We start from the raw sequence: 19,911 nt of genomic DNA, 5'->3' as shown, positions 1-19,911 counted from the left end.
TTTTTACTTCCGCAGTAATTAAAAATAAAATAAAAAGTATTTGCACTAAGAATTCAGAAATCCTCTTTCTCTCTGGTGTTTATCTTTGAATAGATACAGATTCTAAGTAGAAATAAAGATGAAGCTTTTAGTAATTCCTCTTACACTGCTTTGTAAATACGTTAATTTTCTTCAGTAAAGCATAGCTTCACAAGTCTTCACTTGCTCTGTACTGGTCCAGTTTTGCTGTGATACGTCAACCAAAAGTAGAACTACTAAAAACTCATAAATAATGGAAATTCCTAATTCACTGACAGCTATCGCTGAGAGCTACAAATATAGGTCTTGACTTCTAATGTCATTGCCTACATTTTATGTGGCATAAAATCTAAGATTGTAATATGAAGGAAAAAGCATATATGTCTCAAAAGATAAAGTAACTACATAAACAATTAAGCTAAAGTTTTGAATATAACTTAGTATTAGAATTCTACTATCAGTGTTTTGACCACAAAGAAATCCCTGACAGTCAATGTTTTGTATAACCTACACCTATTATTTCTTTGCACAATCTAGTCCTAAATAAAATCAACAACTAAACAAAAAAGCATAGTTCCTGATAAAGGCTTACATGTAGACTCCAACTATTTTCTGCAGTAAAACAAATGATGCTTGCAGAGACATTATTATCTCACACTGAACATTCATTTTTAAGTACAACTACTTCCCATTTTCTAGTTCTGTACAACTACACTGGGAGCAAGTACCACAATCACTTTCCTTCCAGTTCCTCACATATGTTCTAATTTGCTTGAGAAACAATTAAATCTTCCCACCTAACAATTATCTTATTTGTGAGAAAGAGCTTCTCATTGATTACAGCTACATCAATGCTCTGTGTGTGACTTGAATGGTACCTTCAAAGTAAATGTAAGAACTTGCACTTCTTAGTTAAGAAATAATCTCCTACTATGGAAGTTGACCAGCACTCAATACATGTTAAACTGTAAACAGTTAACCATACCACACAGTTGACTGCCTAAGCCAAACCTTTTTTCTTTATGATGAAGAGCTTAAACAGGTGCCACTCACTGACACTTGTTTACTTTTCCCCACCATCTCACATCACAGAACTATTAACAATACCAAGTATCATTATCAGTGTAAATATTCTGAAGATACGTTTTAGAATATTGGTGAGGAAATGCAAAGTAGTTACTACCCACAGATGAGTGCTGAACTTTCAAAAACTGGAAGTTCATTTAAATGTAACAACAATATTACCCATCATTTATTAAAACAAATTCAAAGACCTTTAGGCACAATGTCACAGAGACCTCCTGTCGATTCAATCAGTACCAGCAGAGAAAATTTATCCATGCTGATGAGTAACAAAGCTCAGAAGCTTGGGCAACTGGGTGCTGAAAAAACTGGTTATATGTGAACACTGAGAAAGCATCTAACCCACAAGGAGCACGGTGACAATAATGAAGAAACAGAATGCTTAGAAGTAGTTGGAAGACAAGTTATCTGCAACTTGCTTTACTCCAGCAAATAACTGTTTTTAAGCGTTGACTTTGACACTCCTTTCTTAGCTCCTATTGGCACTAACCTCCATTATGTTTACTCCATGCTGTTCCCAAGAAGTGCTGTGTGGTAAACTAACACTTTTCAACTCCACAAATGCTTTTTCATACCTGGAACTTAGGCTCGCTGCCATGAGGAAAACCAACTACATTACTTCTCAATTGATTCACATACAGTTTTTTTCATCTGTATGCACAGAGTTTCACTTTTGTTTTCATTAGCTGTAAGCAGGAATCTGATCCAGGCCTGGTTTCTACACAACACTTGACTAACACAGTTCCAACGTTATTAACACTGGCCTTCTTACCTAGAAGAGTTTTTACAGTTAAGAATTGGGACTGGGGAAGCAGTAGGCTTGACTTCTTACCTTGACATATGTCATAGACTTGGGCAAGCACTTCCCTGTGCACCTCTTGTAACTGTCAACACATTCAAACTTATAGCAGCTATTAACATTAAAATTTGTGTGCCACAGCTACGTGTTCACAGAGTACTAGATATTAATTTAACACTTAAGTATTTTCAGCTCGAAAGGTTCTTTTAACTTAATAAATCTACCAGAAGAGGTTTTATTTTCTCTTTTAATTGCATTATATAGAAGAAATGAAGGATGAAATTCCACTACAGAAGTATCAGTTTACACCTGTTGTGCTTTCTGTAAGAAGCACAACACACTTCTTAGTCACTTTCTCTTCCTTAACAGTTTCCAAAGCTAAATAAAGCAAAATTTCTTTAACCACTACACAACTGGTTCCAGTACAGTACAGTACACCAGCACTACAACTTTGCCCTATCAGCAAATGAAGACAGTGATAATGGATTTTTTTTTTTTAAATAAAGGAACAGCCACAACTAAAATAGGTCCCAGAAATCTGGCATCTGTTGTTCTGTATGTGAGCTACAGAAAACAGCCATAAGGGGGAACTTGGCAAAACACCAGGTTTACTACATACCCACTTCAAAATTGCATGAAGGCCAGGTATTAGCCATATTATCCTTAGGAAATGAATTCACTGTGAAAATTACTGATACCATAAACCAAGTTTTACCATTTAGAGATATTTAACCTGATTTATCTGTAATTATTTCATTACTTACAATAAATCTCTAAAAGAATAATTGTAAACAACACTTTACTCCTGATATTGTGCTAAATTGTCACTGATGCCATATTGAGTTTACGGAGATGCTGGTAAAAATGCAAAGCCATGTTGAATTATTCGGAATGATCATTTCAGAGTATTTTGTAGGGGTTTTAGCAAAATTGTTCTTTGTTGGCTAGTTAAATATGAATTCAAATGTATAGTAAGCGTAGTTATTTCTGCTAGTATAACTGTCTTTTTATGATAGAAAGCAAATGCAGAATTACCTTTTACTCATAAGTTCTCTTTATACACATAACACGATATACCATTACAGATAATGGCCTTTAAAATTGGTGGGCAGATTAGCTCTGGAGTATCCTTTTGAAGATATCAAGTGGTTCCTACTGTTCAGCTGAATAATTTCCAACATTGTTTTCATCAACAGCAGTAACACAGTGATCACTAGTACAGCCTTAACACAAGAGATTTGTTTATCATCTTGCTGACTAATCCTGCTCAGTTAGTTTAAGGTACTGACAACTGGAACGAAGAACCAGTCTGCCTAAGCCTCATAATATTGATATAAGTAACCAATGACAAAAGCATAGAATGTAAACAGAGCTTTGCAGAACATTGCTGCAAACAGAACCTGAAAGTGAGTCAATTGAGAAGAAATATTCTAAAATTAATTCACTATTTCCTGGCCTAAGTCATACTATCCCTTCTATGATTACAGATAAAGTCTGACTCTGAATACCTGTCAGTCTTTATCCAGCTACATACTGTTTTGAAAAGAGCTGTTTAGTCAAATGTTGCCCAAGGCCTCCCTGCTCTGGAAAAAAAAAAAAATTACAAAACTATAAGCTAGAGGCCTTAGCTTTAATGTGACTGCTTACGTCATTAAACTGGAATCTGTGTTACAAGTGAGGATTGAATTATCTACCTTTTTGCAGTCAATTTCTCCAGAGCAGTGTATCTGAAAGAAATGGAAACACAACTCATAGCTACAAAAAACACAATCATTGGCAGCCCATTTATGTAACTGAAAGAGGGATAAAAGCTTAACCACAGAACTGAGTATTTCTTCTGAATGCTTTCTGGCTGGACTATCATTTTGAAGTTTTAATTCTTTGTCTCAGTTCCAGTATTTTGTATGATGCTATGTTTTGGTTCTAGAGAAAAAAATGTTTATAGTTGTTGCTGAGCAGAGTTGTACAGACCCAAGGCCATTCTCAGCAAAGGGCCTAAGGAGCAGAGAGAATAGAATTAGGCCAAAGGGATATTTCATACCACATGACATCATGTGTCAGGAGTATTTAAGGGGGTGGGAGCTCATCTTGTTCTCTTCCGCTGCTCAGGGACCTTGTTGGGCATCGGTCAGGGGGTGGTGAGCAGTTGCTTGTGCATCACTTGTTATATCCCCGTATAAATATAGCTACATAGTCAGTCATACCTATTGTCCTATTCCTTTTCTCTATTTTAGTAATCAGTTTTATCTCAATGAGTGAGTTTATTTGTTTTTTTGTTTTCCCCCAATTTTCTCCCCCATCCCACTGGGAAGGGGAGAATTAGCAAACAACTGTGTGGCACTCAGCCACTTGCTGGGTTAAACTACAACAATTTGGTATTTATTTTACAGAACATGTTTTCATCTCTATGTGCACCCATGAACGTCATGTGACAGGTTGGAAGCTATAATTCATTCTTGTCTTGGAGACAAAATATTATGCCCCGAGCAAGCTTCAAAGAACAAAGTACTATGTGCGTGTATAAATGTGTAATAATACATTTGGTAACTTTAGCAAGAAAATAGGTATTGTTTGGGAGCATAATACATTCCACTGCCATTACATAGCTCTTGAAAGTGAAGATCAGAATACTTTGATTGCAGGTTAAACCCACAGAAAACAGCTCATAGGTAGAAAAATCTTCCACAAAGATTTGCATTTTCACTTCAGCTGCATTCATGAGACCCCAACCAAGACCAAGCTATTTTCCACTAGTTTTAAAGCAAGCACTATGATGATTTTCTTACTTTTTAACTAACAATGCAGTTCATCTCTTTTGCCACTTGAAAAATTCATTCTTTAGGGGCAAGAGAGACCTGGAAGAACATGAATTGTGTTTGTGTGGGTACATTAAGACCAGTCACAAGTGGTGACTCCTAATATTCAAAGGAAATTCAAAGAAAAACAGTTTTTTTTTTTCCTTATTTTTGGTACAGTACAATGGAGAGGAATGATTCGAGCCCAGAAATGGACAACCCTGCTATCTGGAATCTGTTTCATCACATCAACAAGGTTTTTGAATTTCTAGAAGATAATTCAGAAATGTGAACCATTCCTTCTTTCTGCTAATTTGACTCTCCTCCATATTTTGTCTGGAATGGGTAGTAAAGGACTTAGAAAACTGCAACTCAGAAAGTTTACAGAACTGTAAGAAAAGCGGAATATTTTGTATTGATTTAAATAACTTCTCAACATAAATTCAGTCTCCATAAACTGTATTTCTTCTAGTTCTGTAGGAGTGCCAGTCAATTGCTTACGATTTTTTTTTTTAAACTAGAAATCAAGTATTTTCACTGAAATCCACAAATTAGGATGAATTATTTTTTCTACATTTCTTTATTTTAACATGGAATTTTTTCAGCACTTGAAACAATCCTATACAACACAACTATCTAAAGAGCATATGTAAATACTGTGATACAGAAAATGCTGCTCAACCTGAATAATATTATTTACCTAAAAACCACTTATTTTATAGTAAATACTGCTTTTCCAAATTTTACTAGAATATTTCTCACAGCCCTGTTTCAGTCAAGCAGCAGATAGGTAATGAGAAAATAGTATCATGTTACTAATTCTAATTAGCACTGGGCACACAGATTAAATATTGATCTACACTTGAAAGAAATTAGACCAAGCTGTACCAAGGTTTTTGGTTAGAATATGGATAAGAATTTAGAGATTCCGGCTGATGGGAACCACCCCAGTTGCACACATTAAATACCATGACAGGTGAACACTACAAAGGAGACAGAGGCAGCTCTGATACAGATCAAATGAGGACCGAATGGTAAGGGTTGAGCTTAAACAGAGCCCCTGTGGCCATGGGCAGAAGCTTGGTAGATGCCCCAGCTTCCTGAGGATCAAGGCCATTAAAGTCTACTTAAGCACTCGGGACACATATTAAAGCATATTTAAAGAGGAGAACTGTGATAAAAGCAAATTGTTTTCTGCAACAGGTTCAGTTGAGGAAAGCGTACTCTCTTCGAAGAGAAGTGTGCAAATAACGTTTTGAGGAACAGCGTGAATTTGCATTTGATTAGATATACTTACATGAATTAATATAGATTAACAAACTTTAAATTGAAAAGGACTTCAAAGAATCATCTACATGTTTATTCATTGTCTCTGGGATTCTAACTTACACAATTCTCCCCTTTTTATGGCATGTCTCTATAATGTTTTCTATGATTGCAATTAGATCAGTACCTACACAAAATGTATGCACTTAGAAATTAATTTAATCCACTATTAATAGTGAGTGCTCTTTGAATTCTGTACTAGATAGCAAAAAGTCAGATGCAACACAAATTTTATTTAAATTAAGAATTATTGCAAAAAGGTTAAAAACAGCTACAACAACTAAGATTAACAGACTTTAGATGCAATATCTCACTTGGATTAATACAAGAAATAACCATCAAAATACAAGGAATTGTATTCACAAATCACCTTTACATTCACGAAAACAAAATGCATAGCGGTTGATAATCTTAAATGGCCTCCTTACTATCAATTGCAGACAACTGAAAGTATTGCTAGATACTTTAAAGATCATACCTGAGAAGCTGACCTTAGAAGTGCTCATTAAAATACAACTTCTCAACTTTCCACTTCCTGTTTCATAGGTTTGAAGGGCTTGCCTGCCCAGCATGAAAGATTCTATTATTATTCTGATGTTGTATCATACAACTAATAGTTATTGGAAATCACTGACCATGCACTCCACAGAAGAACTCAGCACATTGCCTGACTCCTGCTTGATCACTGAACTACCTAATATCAACACTCTAAATTTGTTGTTTCCAGGTAGAGCTATGGACTGAAATCCTTTCCATTCACTCAATCTATAACATTATTTTTATTTCAGTGAAGCATTTTAGCAGTATCTTTTTTTTTTTTTAAGTACTTCTTAAATTTTATGTCTCATCCCTGAAGGTGTTCAAAATCAGTTTGCATTTAGTGGTTGGTGCCTCTGCCCAAGACAAGGGGATTGAAACCAAATGATCTTGAAGGTTCTTTCCAACCCAAGCCATTCTAAAATTCTATGATTTTTGACTATTTGAAAGGAAACAGATCAGGCTAACAATTATAATGGACCTTAAAATAACAAATATTTCACAGATCTTACCTCCTTAATCTCTCCTCCTGTGAATGGCAGGACACGATTCAATTTCCTGAAGCAGTAAGCTTCAAAAGAATGAATGGGACATGCACAGACCAATGGACAGCTAAAGCAGTTGCTAAAAGTATGCCTAAGCATAAATATGGTTGGTACTTAGGTCAACATATTGTGCTTGATGTTTCAGACTAACAAAGAAAACAATGAAGTACAGAAGTGCCTCACATTCTCTCTCTCCTCTGCTGTTCAGCACAGCTATTTATGTGTATCAGGTTGACTGGAAGACCTAAGATTCTCCTTTGCTTCTCACTGTCTACAGCCTTGATTATGAAGCACATATTATCAGCAGGCAGGCTGAGCAGTCAGTGCTTATAGCGAGAAGAGTTTCCTTGATCAAAAATACTTGTGCCCATTCTGCAGTAAAAGTCTTCATTAGATAACAAGCATGAAACAAATTGCAAATTTATATGGCTCTAAATTTTTTCTTTATATCAATTGACCAGGACCTCTGGCTTCTTCATTTTTTGCATTCCTATTTCTTTATCCTGCCACTCAGCGCTATCTCCTAATTAATGTGAGATACCTCCTAGAAATAACAGCTTCGTATTCAGTGTAGGAGTGCTGGCTCTCCTACCACTATCCCTATGACAATGACAGAATTAGTGAATTAAGCCTACAAAGAAGGTCATAAAACAGATTGTGTATGCAACTAGCACAGCCTGAAGTGAAAACTTTTGTTATCTATAGTCTGGGAGCTGTATGTGTCACAGTAATGACTGTTAAGTGAAGCAGTTTTGCATAACTGCCCTCTGCTCACTGGGAAGAGTCTGCAGAGGAGATACAGCTAATGGATTAGGTTTCTAATCAAAAGATGGTAATTCAAGAAGGCCTGTAGAAGATATCAAGGATCTACCACATCATAACAGGAGCAAAACGCATTTCTTCTAAAGATGTAGCCCTCAGTTTTACCTGACTGAAGAATCTGTGTAAAGCTTTTGTTTCTTGCTATACGTAGTCTAACCCCTAGATGAAGACCTGATTGTAAACAAGCAGATCTCACAAATCAACATGTTATAAGCTCTTCACCTTGCATATATATGTGTAAATTTCTGAACTAACAAACTTTCTGAAGTTACTTTTGACGAACCAAATACTGACTCTGAAGGTTGCTTTTTAAATCGTTACATAAGATCATTGTAAACTGTAGGTATAAACAATTCAGAGCTTCCTAATTCTGCCCTTGTTCAGCACAACAAGACACCTAGTAAACAAGTTAGGTCTCATTATATGTGAGAGATTCTTCCATAGGTATTCTTATATAAAATGATTCCTTCAGCTACTCCTCTCCCAATATTATTGTTATAATATGAGGTCCATTTTTACTTATTTTGCTTTGAAGACAATCACTGTACCCAAGTCTGAATTTGCCTGAAGTTTGTTTGTCAAACAAAATGGCAGTTTGCCAACTTGCATATTCAACACAATCAGAGGTGTCTCTGATGGAGTATGCAAAATGAAGTTGATAACAGCTAAGAAGTGGCTGGACAATTAATAATACTGCATATGTGAAGATGTGCTGTTTCATACTATGTGTAGATACAGCACTGCTCATCTAGCCCACAGACACGTTGTTTCAAATAGTTGGGTTAACTAGCTTGCTACAGTTTGGTTAACAAAGGTTACTGAGTCTCATTAATTTAAAAAAATATACTAATTCTTAACTGCTTAAAAATGCCACTTGTTTTGGAGTACAACAAATAGTTAAGCAGCATCTCTGGGAAAGAGAAAAAAAAACACAGACCAAATATCCATATGTCCTTGCAGTCTACAAAAAGTTTTTACAACACATAATAAAAGATGAAACTGAGAAGTCAATGAATTAATCAATCAAACACTGACTAACACATGATAGCATTCACATTATCCTAATTCAGCTCTATTTTCTCTGTGCACTATTACATTATTACATAACTGTATTCTTTTTCTTTCCCACAGGACCTACATCTTATTCAATAAATTGCAAGTTATTCATAGGTCTTGTAATTCACATAATGGCCTCTAGTATATAGGTTAATAACAGAACTATGCTGAGCACAACAGTATTAATTTCCTTGAGACCATTTCCTTCTGACGAAGTTATAGCTCAGTATTTCTAAAGCTTTATTAACTGCTGCTTCACAGCTACCAGCAGTGGTATATTATAGAATTATCTCTCTTTAATGCTGAACACTGTATTACAATGACAGAAAAGCTAAATTTGCCAGAGGTTTTCAATAATTTTAATTACCAACTTAAATATTCAGAATATGAGGTGCTCAAAGCACTTACCTTTTTTATAGCCATGAGTATATTCAAAGAACAGTTTCCATGATTTCAGTTGCAGTTGTAAGCATTAAATCACACTTCAGAAAATCCAGCTATTAGAAAAAAAGAGCATATATTTAGTTCTACTGAAAACTTTTATTTAAATGTCAAGGGTTTTTTTTTGTTTGTTTGTTTTGTTTTTGAGCATTTGCAGTATAAAGCAGAAGTTCTGTGCCAGTGTATTGGGTGCCTTGTGGTAACATTTTGGTAGCAGGGAAGCTTCAGGCTTGGCCTGTGCTGAACACTGGGACACAGCAATCTCTGGAATGGACCCATACCAGGACACAGCTGAGCTCTCTGGGAAAAAGGGAAACCACTGCACAGCAGTGAGGAGTGGAGAAAACAGAATGCAAAAGCAACAAAATAGCATTTCATTCACTATGCAGAGCTGTCCAGTGTTTGTTCTGAAGGGGGCTGTTATTCAATAAAAAACACCATCTGCAAGAAAATTAACATAAATATGTAATTATTCATTCCCTGGCTACTGAATCCTAAGCCACAGTCCTAAGTCTCCTTTGTCCCTCTGAGCCCTGTGAGTACTAAAGAAACAGTTCCACACAGACCATTTGGCTACCATGAGATCCTATTGATTCCTATGAAAGTCCTGAATCAGCTTTTGGAGCACAAAACTAAAGAAACTAAGCCAGAAAGCTTCAGTACATATGACTCTGTTGGCAAAGGATCTTATCCTGAAAGGGTCAAGCAAACTTTAAGAGGTGCCACTAATTCCATTGCTGCACAATTCAATGGAGTCAAGAAAAAAACAAGTGGATTTTATGGCTTTAGCTGTGACACCACAAGAAACAATCTTTATTTTTATTAGCCCAGTAAATGACAGATATAGACTATACGCAGCTATAAGGAACAGTGAACTTGGGCAGAATGCCTTTTCTGAGTGATGCTGTTCTCTTAGGAGTGCTTTGATTGCAAATAAAGAGAGACGACCACATACCACAGAAGCTGCTGTCTAGTAAAAATAACCAATGTAACAAAGCTGTCCTTAAAAGCAGATTAGCCTTTGTAACTAAGGCCCCACCCTGTCAAAAAAGATAATGACTCTTTGAAGGTTATGTTCTTTGCTAACCACTATGACACTGTTCAGGCAAAAACTAGTGAGCTCACAGTAATAGAATCTTTTGTTGAAAATAGTGCTTTGATCTTTTCCCACTCCTGCTTTAAATTAATGATAAATTTTTCTCTTGAATAAGGAATTTAAAATTACAGATAGGCATTTAAAGATACACAAGTTTATGCTGAGCATATTTTTACTCATATGAAAAACACAGAAAAGCAAAAAAAAAATTTATAGATACCCACAAACAATAATGCTTTCACAGCTACCTTACAAGCTTTCTCATCTTCTGTGAGCCACAAGTGAATGAAGTCATATTTTATAACTAAATTGTGGAAAATGAATGAGAACAAAAAAATGGTTTAACTGAAAGAAAAAAATTATACATATAGGAGTATCCTGTTGTGTGTAGACACTGTGTCTTTTTCTCCTTTGTAAACAGAGACAAAATTCATCTCCTGGTGCTTGCTTTATGTCTGCTGTTCTTGAATAAAGGATTAAAAATCCAGGCAGTAAACTAATTAAACTGTCTCAGAAAAAAAATAGTCATAAAAAAGTAATTTTTTTTTTATATTTATGTTTGAGTTACACATTCCGAACATGCTCTTGGAGTACGTGCCAGTTATCAAGTGTAATCCTGGGAGGGTAGATTGCTAAATGATTTCTACTCATTTGCACTTGTTTCAAAGGTGACTTCATCACTGCTATCTGAAAGACGCTCTGCCCCTCAGTAACAAATGATTACAGCTAAATGAATCCCAGAGGTTTGCCACTAATGCAGAACAAAGGCATAAGAATGAGAGCTGTGGTTCAAGATCTATTTTTTATACTAGCATAATTTTTTGCTTCACTGATCTATCACTAAACAACAGCTGCTGGGGTAGAGACTTAGTGCACTGCAGGAATGTTACCAAATCCTTTAGTGACTGGTCACATGTGTTTGCCTCAGGCCTTCAAAAAAGTCAGATTTTTGAAGAAGGGCTGGCAGGTCCATGTCACCCATTTTCTGTAAAGGATTTGAATGGAATGACAGCCTGAAGTAAGACTGAATTTCTAATAGACTAATGTTGTGATTTAAGCATATGAAGCTAAACTCTATTGAAAGAGTAAATGATGGGAGGATGAGGGAGGAAAAGAAAAATAAGTACAACTGTATACATATGAACATATACATCTTAGAAATCCAACTTTCTCTGTACTGTTACGTTTGATGGTATTTTAATTTATTATTTGTTCATTCTTAATTATCATAAACCTTAGTTCTAATTTCCAATTGATATAACCTTCATATCACAGCTTTTTCTGGGAAAGGCTGTCTGAACACAGTCCTGAGCAAGCAGATCTGTGTGGACCTGCTTCTGCTGGGTATTCAAACTAGATGACCTCCAAAGACCCCTTTCAACATCAGCCATTCCATGATTCTTTGACTCTGGGAAGACCCAAGCAGTCATTGAGGCCACTTTAGTGTTTGCTGTGGCAGATTACAGCCACTGTCTGTCATGTTATAGCTACCTATCCTGTAGGGAGTCCTTGCTACTCTTTGAAACAGTTTCAGTCAAAGAGTGAAATGCAAAATCATGACATTATATACTTGTATTTTTTATTTTGCATTTCTTAAACCATACTTTGCCGCTGCACCAGGTGCCAGTATTGGCTGTCCATCTATGTTACCATAACTTTGGAGAAACTGGAAGATGAAAGGGATTAACTCCTTGATCCTTCTGGATGATTCAGAAGGATGTAAAGACAAACATCTAAACAGAGATGAAGAAACATGAAGAGCAATCTGAATTTTATGTATTTCTTTGCATTCCTCTTCTCAATAGATGATTAGAAAACTACTATAAACTGCATAGAGAGATTACTTAAGCTTATTTTTATAAAGAGAAGTCTACTGGATGATGGCCATTCAAACAGGAGATATACAGAGCTGATAGATCAACTGTTCAGCTTCGCTGGGTAGAAGACACTGTCCCTAATTCACTCAGTGAGTAAAAATTATTCTTTTCCAAATTAACATCTTGTACAACAACACTGAATGCTTAAAAACCTCAAGAGAGATGACAGAATACCTGTTTGGGAACGTCTGTAAATAAAGTGGTTTGGGAATGCTCTGGACTTAATTTGACAAACAGGAGATAGTAAGTGTTCAGAAATCAAATACCATGCACTGGGACTACTAAGAAGAAAAAGGCTTGATATAATTTCCTCAATTACTTCTAAGCATCAGAAAATGAATATCTTGATGTCCATTCTAACACAAAAAACGTGAGCTGAAAGTACTTCTGTTTGGAAAGTGTTTTTGCATAGCATTTCTCTAAGAAATTCACATAGTTTTTTTCATGTCAGTTTTATGATCTGACAGCTATCTGCAAAAGATAAAGAAACAAATTGCTGCTGCCTATAAAGACCTCCAGTAGAAGTAGCACTGCAGATTTGACAATTGTTGCTATGGAGAACTGGAAGGAAAAAACCCAAACTGAAACAACCGACTCGAGGAACACGTAAATCTGACTGTACCTTACATGTGCTGATTCCTCCTCCTGGAGGATACAAATGGATTTGGAACCACATGAAAAACTGGGATAGGCAAAGTGATGAACTATCCCTGTGGAGAAAGGATGTCTGCCAGACTGAGTGCTTCAATTTCCCTGTGTTCTAACAAATCCAGGTTGTGCTGCTCTGAGTGACAATGTGCACAGATGTGTGACTCCAAATATTAGCACTGTGCGAAGAATTGTGAAGTTGAAAGCTCAAAATATTCACCCTGTCACATGAAACATTCCAAAGTTTTCAGCAGCTCTTGACATATTACACAAAGTTTATCTTAAAAAAAAAAAAAAAATCAGAATTTAGTTTTGCTACTGCTCTGATGCACAACAGCATATTAAAGCCAGAGAGTGCCATGTCTGTGCAACAATGGCACTCCAAATATAATTTGTAAGATACAAAAAGGGAAAAAAGATTGTGGGGAATGCAATGAGTGATTTTTTTCTTTTTACTTTTAAAATCCCAAGGCAGAGGTTGTAAGACTGAACTTGCTTTCTGCTCAGAAATGAAAGATACATGTAAAACGTAACTCAAATATAGCACTTAAACATTTAACTTATAAACTCGGGCTCAATAAATGAATTCAAATTGGTATTTACAAACTTGGTTATTCATATCTCTACAACCCCAGCTTATCTAATTATCATACGAATGCTTCCTAGTCTCTACAGAACATCTGCAAGCCATAAAGAAACCAGTGACTATGTCTCTGCAGTCATAAGCTGTTAAAGCTCTTATGACCAATCATTAAGCTATCTCTTTTGAAAGTGGAAAGGGAGTAAAAAAGGAAAATAGATGACAGGCTTTAAAGAAAACCTTTCCCTCCGGCTAGGTTACTCCATCTCTCAGACACTGATGCATCTTACTCTTCATGACTTAATGCTGACTATAAAAGAAAGTCCACGGATCTTGTATAACTGCCTGTTTTCATTTCTTATTCACAGAAGTGTAGCACCATCAGAAGAAATTGAGGGACATGAGAATCACTGTACGGTAAGTAGAAAAAGCAAACTTTTCTCTTTCAACATAGTTATCACTTTGAAATTTTTTTTTTTTTCATTTGAACTCCAGTAAGTTCCATATAGAATCACAAACAAGGAAGGCCAAAAAAGGTTTGAAGCACAACTTGCTTAAGGCTTAAAAAAGAAAACACACCTAACAATAAAAGCTTTTTCAAACACATAGAAGCAGAAAGCCTGCCAGAAATGGTTGATCTGACAGATGATCAAGGAGCGAAAATAGAACAATTAATGTTAAGACCACAGCAGAAAAGCTAAACAGTCTTTCCACAGGTTAGAGAGATTTTTGACGAGGGCTATTCTTCAAAAACGAGTTCTGGATCCACCCCGATCTGACATGTCGGTGAAGGAAATGATAGAAAAAAGGCAGATAAAATAAGTCAAAGATTAATCGCACAAGAAACTACTTACCTAACAGATCAAAAGGAATTAAATACAAAATTACTAAACTCCTAGGAGTGATATGTCATCTATCAGCTAAATCTGAGAATCTAAACCTTCAGTAGCTGAGCAGAATGTGTTAAGTGCAACTTCCATTTTCAATTAGGATCCAGGAATGATCCAGCTTTACAGAGTTCCTTAAAGGACAGCAGAGGCAGGTACAAAAGGGTGATCCAGAGCATTCCTTTTAAACTTTTCAAAAAGTACTTTTTCTAAAGGCTCTGCAGGAAACATGATAAATTATAAAAGAAAGTTCCTCTTAAGGACACTGACTATTTAAAAGATGGAATAAAAAGGATGAGAAAAACTTCTCATAACAGGAAAGGTACCAATGGGATTAAAGAAGGAATTATGCTAAGACATATGTTGTTATCATACAGGATACAGGAGAAGAACAGAACGATGAGGTAAAATGCTAAGGATAATTAGATATAATCCTTATGCTGAAGAATTTCACAATTCTAAGCAGGAAACAAAATTAAATAATGATAAATGCAAATGGAAAATAACAAGCATCATTCACTTTAGATTGATAGTATTCAAAACAGAACAGAACTGTTCAAAAAGGTAAACAGAGCATTAAAATTACCAGATAAAAAAGAAAGTACAGTGTCACTACACAAACTATTCATGAATCAACATTCCTGTCACTTCTGTCTTAAGCGGATAAATTTTCAGTTAGATGTTCCCCCAGAAAAGGAACTCCAAGTCAGAAAAAATAGTTATCAAAACAATTTCAGGATGGTTACCAACTTTCTTTTCAACAGAAAATCATTACTGGAATGTACATGTATTTGCAAGGGAAAAAAAAAAAATCAGTGAGGTTTTTCCACTGGTTTCTTTAAGGTCATTGTTCTTTTTTTTTTGACGTTATCTTTCATTACTCCAGAAGAGGAGTAGTATTATCTTCTACATTATTTTGAGTCTTTCCCCATAAAGTGTATTAGTAACATGTTGTCTTCAATTTATATATGTTTTTGCTGAAGTTTGCTTCCTTTTTCCTATACTTAGACTGTATACAGAGAAACATTAAAGATATTTCTTCAAATTACAGATCTCTGGCTCTTCTGATTGCCCACCGGGTTTCACTACAATCACCGGCAGCCGAGCATGAAATCATGCTGCTGAGTAAAATATGGTGACTTCCTCATAAAAAGAATTCTTGATTACATTTCTTTTACATATTTATTTATATGTTAGAGAGAAGATGAGGAGCAGAATGCCAGTCAGTGAGCTGCACTCAGATTGGCAGGTGATATCCCCATGCCATTGAGCAACACCTGTGCCTACACAATGTTTACAGCAAATCAAGCCTTCGATGAAAATTAATTACTCAACCTAAACCTTGGAAAGGCCAAGTGGCGCTGATTGGGAAATCAGAGCAATAGCTGCAATGCTACCTGCTCCCTTCTCTGAAGGCACACTGCTTTCTCATTACTTGTTCAGTTTTAGGAGTATTAATTGTATTATACAGTGAGCCTCAGCTGCAAAGGTTCCAACTAATTCTAAATGCATCTGCCCAAGCTGCCCTTGTTTTACGCTGATACTAATACAATAAGCCTTCCTGAAAATCTTTTTATGGCTCAAAATTAGTCCGCAACACCAGTTCAGGGAGTTGTTTTGATATTTGAGCGCAACTTGTCCATCAGCATGTAACAAAGTTTTATTATGACTCACTGAAACAGCTGAAATCCTATGGGTCACATTGAACATGGAGAAGAGCAAAAGATAAAGGCCTTTAAAGAGACTAAGAGATGTACCAGACTAAGAACAATAAGAAAATTTGGAATGCATTTCACTTTTAAAAAGAAAAATTTAAAATTAAAAAAGTATATTTCCCTCAGAATTGCAAGCTCTCATAAAACATGAGCTTGAAGCCCATAAAATTGTCAACTAGATGGCATCAAAGATGGCAAGCAGAACTCCAAACCTTTTTGTAGAACACTAGTACTTTCAATAGAAACTTTGTAATCAGCATTTTAGAGAAAACCTATTTTTTAAATACACCCTTCCTTTCTTTATTTCTTGCTAGATTAAAGCAGCAATAATAAAGAATATAGCAAAAGAAGAAAGGAAAAGGTAAAAGAAAAAAAAGTCACTAACAGATAAATTTCCAATGTTCTGTATGACAAGGCATGATGTCCTTACAGTTTAGAAAAACTTCCTAGATAACAAGTATTTTTCCTCATTTTTATTGAGATTCACTTTTCTTCCCATGGAATTTGATTTCAGTATTTTATCTTTTTCTGGGAAAATCTTCCCACTTTTTATGACACAATGTACAAATAGTGCTCTATCAATACACACCAGCATATCTTAAATACAACTTCCTAACTTAAGAATAAGCAACATTTCACCTCTATTACTTTCAAACGCATTCAAGTAACAGAAGAAAAACAACAACAACAACAACAACAACAACAACAACAAAAACCTACAGAACTCTAAAGCTATAATGCAATGGAAAGGACAACAATGATAGCATGGTGGCAAAGTCCTAGGCTACAGCAAGCGAGGGCGAGCCCAAATGCAACAGTCATGGACACAGAAATAAAGGAAAGAATCTGCATACCCTTTAGAAGGCCTCAGGTACGCAGGGATGTTCAGCAAGAACTCCTCACCTCCACTGCCAACCCTTAAATGAGGGCTGGGAAGGGGTGCATTCTGGCTCCACCCCTTCCAGTCACTCAGGTGCACTGCATGCACTGAGCTCCCTTGGGTTGGCCCTGCCTTCCCACCAGGTGCTCAATCACTGCTTCAAGCTGTGACTTAGAATTTCTGCTACAGGGACACTGAACTATTCTCTCTCTATCCTATGGACTGTAAGCAGCAAAAGCAGCTCAAGGTACTTTGAAGAAGAAAAGAAAAATTCTCTTAATTACCATTGGCCCAATAGTGCTATCTCATTCCACAAACCCAAAGATGTACTTGCTTTACAGGCCTAAAGGAATAAGTGTCAAATGGAAGTTTTTCAGCTGCTGTGTAATCCAGTTCAATGGAGAAATACAAATACATGAACTGTAAAGTGGGACTAATACACACAAGTCAAATATAGGAATTTCCCATGCTTACAATGAGAGAGAAAAAAAAGCAATGCCTTAAAACTGCCTTGTATGTGGCAAAATCCACATATCACAACTTCGTGGTACAACTGTTAAATACTGTGTTCAAAGAATAGGGTTAAATGCTTTTAGACATTGATTTTTTGAAGCAAATCATATTAAACTAGGACAGCAATTCACTTCTACCTTCCTCAAATTCAATACAAATTGGGTGACCTCTGCTGCCAAACATCTGAACATACATTCTTTATTCAAGAGGCACCTAATTTAACTATGATCATATCATTCTTTGAACACCAGCATTTCAAATTACATTCAAAGTTCAGGAGCATTACTTGAACGCCTAAAAGATGATGTAAATAAAAAGCAAACATATAAGAATCATCATATAATCATCACACAAGAACAGCAAAGATCATGGAAGGAAACCGCAGATGTTTTACAATTGCAGACAAATACCTTTGGTGGATATGCAGTAATAAGGGTCTCAGAAAAGATTTTTATCTTTCACTCTGGATACATATATATTTTTAAAGCCTTATTTTTTCATATCCTTAGTAAGTATACAATAAAGCAAGACCCTACACAGATACTAGGTTATACGCTTTGTTGATGTTGATCTGACTTTAGACCCGACCATATCTAAACCACTTCAGTAAACATCCATTTAAATCTAGTGAATTTCTTTGTAGAGTAAGACTCTGTAGATTACAGTTTTGTTAAGTAGAAATTTTGATTTCATTTTCAAATGAAATACATTTTTCTGAAGTTTAATGAAATGTTGTTTTTAAAATAAACAATACCATTATGATACAGTGTAGTACTTTTAAACTCAGATTTCTAGGATCATTGTAGTATTTCTGTTTTAATGTTGTGATAATCCATTTCATGTTATACAGTCAAAATTTTTCTAGAAATCTCCAATCTATGCAAAGCTTATTACATAGAAAGGTTGGAGGGGGTAGAGGAAGTTCTAAATTATCAGAAAAGAACAGAATATAGAAATACCATAAGACATGCAGTTCAAATGAAATCTTGACAGCTGCTATTCACAAATATTGCTGACATGGTTTACATTGTATTAAAATCTAGAATTACTGCATTTTCATCAGTTTCTCATTTCACAGCTGGCATTTCATGTTGTCAGCATCCTGTGATTTACGAGGCTGTATGCAGTACAAAAATGTTGTTTTAAATGGCCAATTTTCATAAGCATGTTTACTAATTGATACGCTGTGGGAAGTTAAAGTGTGAAAATACTGTGTGTTCCAAAGGTCAGACTGTTCTGCATAAGACAAAAGAGCAGAATATAACAGCTTCAGTTTCATTAAACTTTCACGAATGTTACTTGAAAACAAAAATTTCCATGGAAATTTGAAAAGAATGTCTTAATTTGTGAGGCTGCTTTTGCAACATCAAAAAATGTAATGCAAAATACATTTAAAAAATCGTATTGATACTCATTATTATATGATTTAGAAGCTGTTAAGCAGAAAGAGAATCATCATAAAGCCCTGTTTACAAACAAGGCTCACATAGGATTAATTGTGATGTTTTCCAAAGGCCTATAAAGCAAACATAGAATAAAATGTAAATGCTCTATTCTAGCGTATTCTTCTTCTTCTTCTAATATATGCAGAAATGATGGAAAGCACAGCTTTCCTGGGAACTGAGTCAGTATTTCATACATTTCATTATGCTTTTCTATTCCAGTCTTCAGAAGGGATATAGGATACAACCTGTAGTCTTCTAGTTCCTGGTGACATAAAGTGTCATATGTTCAAATGCACACAAAGTCATCCGTGTATAAATGATGTTTTAAGTTTGGGTAGACCAACAGAATTGGATGGAATTGACAAGTATAACAGCAAAGGAAAAAACACTGCCCTTTCAAAAGCTGCCTATTCCTCCTTATACATAGAAGCTACTATTTAGCAACTCCAAGTCTGGAATAAACACTGTGCAGTTATAAAACAGTTAACAAGACAAATGATTGAAAGTTATCAAAAACCTCTAAAATCAGCATTTATTAATAGAGCTAAGAGAATCAGGAGAAAGAGGAAGCAAAGTGACTCCACGCCTAAGCCTGCTTCCCTATGCAATTCTTCTACTGAGAACATGCAGGGCTCTGAGGCTCCCCCTGACACTTCCACTTTTTGTAGTCTTTGTATTACAGACCATAATAAAGGGGCCCAGAAAGGTAGCCCAGTGTCCTCAGCAAAGTCTTTTCCCACAGATCTATTCACCAATGAATGCATCCAGGAATTGTTTTCCTAGTATAAATTCAGTGATTTTATTTCCTAGGCTGCTTTTTGTTGTGTGTGGTTTTTTTTTTGTTTGTT

At 35.7% G+C, this 19,911-nt stretch overlaps 1 long non-coding RNA gene across 1 annotated transcript; it reads right to left on the bottom strand.

The window, feature by feature from the left end:
- Positions 1-7,064: 7,064 nt before the first annotated feature.
- On the bottom strand, positions 7,065-17,159 carry LOC109369735. Its single transcript, XR_004161160.1, has 3 exons — positions 17,080-17,159; positions 9,390-9,478; positions 7,065-7,129 (listed from the first exon to the last, which is right to left on the bottom strand). It is a non-coding gene; the product is annotated as an uncharacterized LOC109369735 (long non-coding RNA).
- Positions 17,160-19,911: the final 2,752 nt, after the last annotated feature.

This window comes from Meleagris gallopavo, chromosome 13, assembly GCF_000146605.3.
Source record: "Meleagris gallopavo isolate NT-WF06-2002-E0010 breed Aviagen turkey brand Nicholas breeding stock chromosome 13, Turkey_5.1, whole genome shotgun sequence".
NCBI lineage: Eukaryota > Metazoa > Chordata > Aves > Galliformes > Phasianidae > Meleagris > Meleagris gallopavo.
Note: the sequence above shows the minus strand (reverse complement) of the source record. Positions and strands in the feature narration are given on the sequence as shown.